This window comes from Oncorhynchus masou, unplaced genomic scaffold (genome assembly GCF_036934945.1).
Source record: "Oncorhynchus masou masou isolate Uvic2021 unplaced genomic scaffold, UVic_Omas_1.1 unplaced_scaffold_4572, whole genome shotgun sequence".
Taxonomy (NCBI): Eukaryota; Metazoa; Chordata; class Actinopteri; order Salmoniformes; family Salmonidae; genus Oncorhynchus; species Oncorhynchus masou.
Window position 1 is genome coordinate 8,226 of NW_027010967.1, and position 4,582 is coordinate 12,807.

Genomic DNA, 4,582 nt, shown 5'->3' on the forward strand with positions numbered 1-4,582 from the left:
ATTTGAGTCCCTGGTGGCGTAGTGTGTTACTGATGGTAGGCTTTTTTACTTTGGTCCCAGCTCTCTGCAGGTCATTCACTAGGTCCCCCCGTGTGGTTCTGGGATTTTTGCTTACCGTTCTTGTGATCATTTTGACCCCACGGGGTGAGATCTTGCGTGGAGCCCCAGATCGAGGGAGATTATCAGTGGTCAAGCATGTCATCCATTTCCTAATAATTGCTCCCACAGTTGATTTCTTCAAACCAAGCTTCTTACCTATTGCAGATTCAGTCTTCCCAGTCTGGTGCAGGTCTACAATTTTGTTTCTGGTGTCCTTTGACAGCTCTTTGGTCTTGGCCATAGTGGAGTTTGGAGTGTGACTGTTTGAGGTTGTGGACAGGTGTCTTTTATACTGATAACAAGTTCAAACAGGTGCCATTAATACAGGTAACGAGTGGAGGACAGAGGAGCCTCTTAAAGAAGAAGTTACAGGTCTGTGAGAGCCAGAAACTGTGGTGACATGTCCCCTATATGAGCAGTGCAGTGGAGAGGGTAGTAAGTTTTAAGTTCCTCGGCGTACACATCACAGACAAACTGAATTGGTCCACCCACACAGGCAGCATCGTGAAGAAGGCGCAGCAGCGCCTCTTCAACCTCAGGAGGCTGAAGAAATTTGGCTTGTCACCAAAAGCACTCAGAAACTTCTACAGATGCACAATCGAGAGCATCCTGTCGGGCTGTATCACCGCCTGGTACGGCAACTGCTCCGCCCACAACCGTAAGGCTCTCCAGAGGGTAGAGAGGTCTGCACAACGCATCACCGGGGGCAAACTACCTGCCCTCCAGGACACCTACACCACCCGATGTCACAGGAAGGCCATAAAGATCATCAAGGACAACAACCACCCGAGCCACTGCCTGTTCACCCCGCTATCATCCAGAAGGCGAGGTCAGTACAGGTGCATCAAAGCTGGGACCGAGAGACTGAAAAACAGCTTCTATCTCAAGGCCATCAGACTGTTAAACAGCCACCACTAACATTGAGTGGCTGCTGCCAACACACTGACTCAACTCCAGCCACTTTAATAATGGGAATTGATGTAAAATATATCACTAGCCACTTTAAACAATGCTACTTAATATAATGTTTAAATACCCTACATTATTCATCTCATATGTATACGTATATACTGTACTCTATATCATCTACTGCATCTTTATGTAATACATGTATCACTAGCCACTTTAACTGTGCCACTTTGTTTACATACTCATCTCATATGTATATACTGTACTCGATACCATCTACTGTATCTTGCCTATGCCGCTCTGTACCATCACTCATTCATTATCTTTATGTACATATTCTTTATCCCCTTACACTTGTGTGTATAAGACAGTAGTTTTGGAATTGTTAGTTAGATTACTTGTTGGTTATTACTGCATTGTCGGAACTGGAAGCACAAGCATTTTGCTACACTCACATTAACATCTGCTAACCACGTGTATGTGACAAATAACATTTGATTTGATTTGATTTGATATGACTATCTCTGTCCCACGTTGTAATTGCCCCTCCCCCACTTTACCGCGCAGAGCCAGAGAGGGAAATCACTTTCATCTGGAGAAGCGCGTGGCAAATGCAGCTGTCCTTAAAAAAAGGTGAGTAATATAATATATTATTTTCATGCTGTAGTACAATTCCACCGCTATAAATCCTTGTATTGGTTTATGAACTATGTTAGCCTAGTTAGTGAGCTAGCATCAGCAACAAACAAGCTGTCTAGCTAATGCACTAATGAGCCATTTTTGTTGACATTTGGGCGGGTAGCTTGGTTAGCTAAGTGTGGATATAAAATGGACAGCTATTTCAGTCAATTCTATCAGTGTGGTTATAAGTAACATGCATTGACAGCTAAATGGGACACGTGATCCCCATAGATAAACTTGAGTAGGTCTCAGGTAACAGTTTGATAACATTAGATGGTGCATTGTTAGTTTAGCTAGCTAAAGTTGGCTCGCTTGCAACCAGGTGTTGTGCACCCCACCTTGCATCTCATGGCAGAGTGGAAGAGGGAAAGTATGATATTTATTTTTTACTGCTTCTAACGTGCTTGTTTTGTAGTCAAACAACAAACATACATATAATCTAACAAACATTATGTCTCTTATAAACTGTGGTTTAAGGCATGAATGTTGATTTTCAGATTTTCTGCCTTGGTATATTTAAGCAGTAAGGAACGGCTGAGGACTGTTCTTATACAAGAGGCAACGCGGAGTGCCTGGTTACAGCCCTTAGCCGTGGTATATTGGTCATATACCACAAACCCCCGAGGTGCCTTATTGCTTAAATATACCAGAGTTTCAGCCAACAGCCAACATCCAAACTACACCGTTTATAATGTCTGCTTTATTCCACTGATTAAGGATAGATTTGAGTTGGCCTGATGGAGAGATCTTCCAGACTGCTCCGGCCCATGGAGGATGCAGAGCATCACATAAGATCAAACATTGATAAGCCAGTACTTTACCAGTGTTTTATCAAATTCTTTAAAGGTAAGGTGAATATTGAATATATTTCTGACAGTCCTAAATATGACAGCTATGAATCAGATGTATATTTTAGAGGTTAGTGGGAAACAGTGAATTGGGATATATGGGCACAGTCACCCAGGAAAAAGGTTTAAAGGAATAGTTTGCCATGTCTTTGTATTATGGCCATATGATTCTTAAAGTCACAGTCACATGATGCTCCATCTGAAATCTCCTTCTACCTGAAAAGGCCCACCTTGAAAACGAATCATTGGTTTAGAAGACAAAGTAAGAGTGACAACTGAATCTAGCCTCTTGAAACAGATAGATCAGTGCATCCCCCTCCCCAAACCCCCTGCTGCACACCTGAACCTCATTTTGATTGGCGGTGATATGTGTGGGATCACTTTTAGACAGTGTGAGGTCACTTTATAGGAGCAGTTGTTTTTGGAGAAGCTTGGCAAGTTGAATGGGGTGATCATGTGACCAGAGTGGATTATTATCTGTAATAATTGACAAGCACAATGCAATATCTCCTAATGTTTGTATTTTTTTTCTGCTAAGGACGAGGAGTTTTTGCCACTGAATTCATATCCAAAGGAGACTTTGTTGTGGAGTACCGAGGTGAACTGCTTCCACAACAGGAGAGCGAGGTCCGAGCTGATCAGTACAATCATTCTGAAAAGGTGCTTATTTTCAATGGAAAGGAAGAACATGGTGGTAAGTAGGATTGATGAGAACAAAATAAACACATTACTACCTTTTTGAGACTTTTTAAAAGCAACAACATTCAAATGGAGACAGACATTTTAATGGTTGGTGGCACAGTATGCACTGTAGGCCTGTCTCAGGACCAGATCCTAATTTGACCTTGTCCCTGACCTAAACAGTGAGGAAAAATATTAGTCTTCAAACCAACTGGTTCGCTATCAGAGCATCTGCACTCCTTTTTTAAACAACGCGTTAGGGACTTTTCTGTCCCTTTTCTGCAATATGAACCCTGTGCTGCAATATCTTCATTAAACTGTGACATGTTATGTTTCTATGCAGCATTGATGCATCTGAAGAGGACTCCTCCCTTGGGAGACTCGTTAATGATGATCACAAAAGACACAATCTCAAAATGAAGGCCATACAAGCAAACGATGAGCCACACTTGTGCCTCTTCGCGACTCGAGATATTGTAGCTGGCGAAGAGTTGACTTATAGTTTTGGTGATTCTGACTGGCCATGGACAACACAGGTGAGGAACTTTTTTTTTTAAGGTGCTAGATGAAATTACCACCCATCTTGGAAGAGCCAGGATGATGAGCAATTCACTACCCTGTCATGCAATATGTTGTAATGCAGACAGTGTCTCTTAACTACCAAGATGTAATTGATGTCTAATTGTTGTCTTGGTTCACTTATTTCAGGTTGTCAAAGCTGATGTGTTGTCCAGCCCAAAACCTATGGTAAGACCTTTACTAAAGTCATAGATCAATATGAGTTTCTTTTTTCTATTTTCACATTTACTATTTCACTTTAACAAATACACATTTATAGTCTAACATCAATTGCACTGGAATGCAGTGCACTTGTTGCATACTAAATATACAATACATTCAAATATATTAAATAAAAACATTAGCAATAAGAACTCAGTAGTTAGGCTCTTGTGGGCTCATTTAGTAGCCCAACTAATGAGAGTATTGCGCTTCTCCTGAAAAGTTCAGTCCTGCATCTGACCAGAATAGGATGTTCAAAACTAAATGTTACACCTATGGCATTTCTTGTGTGCTTTCTTATACAGTAAGTCCCCAGATGTATACAATGCATTAGACCACATTTTTGGCCAAACCCTGAGTTGATTTGAGGGGATTTTTCAGTGTTTTAAAAATGTTGATTATGTGTCAGCATCCAGGGGTGTGTCAGTTTCTACAAAAACAGTCTCATTGTGCGTAGATGTCTGTAACTATTTTGCCTGTTGGTCACAGGCTGGGAGCAGCACGGGCTGTGGCAGAGCAGAGCACCTGGAGCACTTAGGGGTGAAGTCCCTTGCTCAAAGGCAAAACAGCATTAGGTAGGACAC

General features: G+C 41.8%; 1 long non-coding RNA gene across 1 annotated transcript; it reads left to right on the forward strand.

Moving 5' to 3' along the window:
• The first annotated feature begins 1,570 nt into the window (after positions 1-1,570).
• Positions 1,571-3,730, forward strand: LOC135535178 (uncharacterized). The gene is made up of 4 exons (XR_010454827.1): positions 1,571-1,641; positions 2,407-2,535; positions 3,076-3,231; positions 3,562-3,730. It is a non-coding gene; the product is annotated as an uncharacterized LOC135535178 (long non-coding RNA).
• The last annotated feature ends 852 nt before the right edge of the window (positions 3,731-4,582 follow it).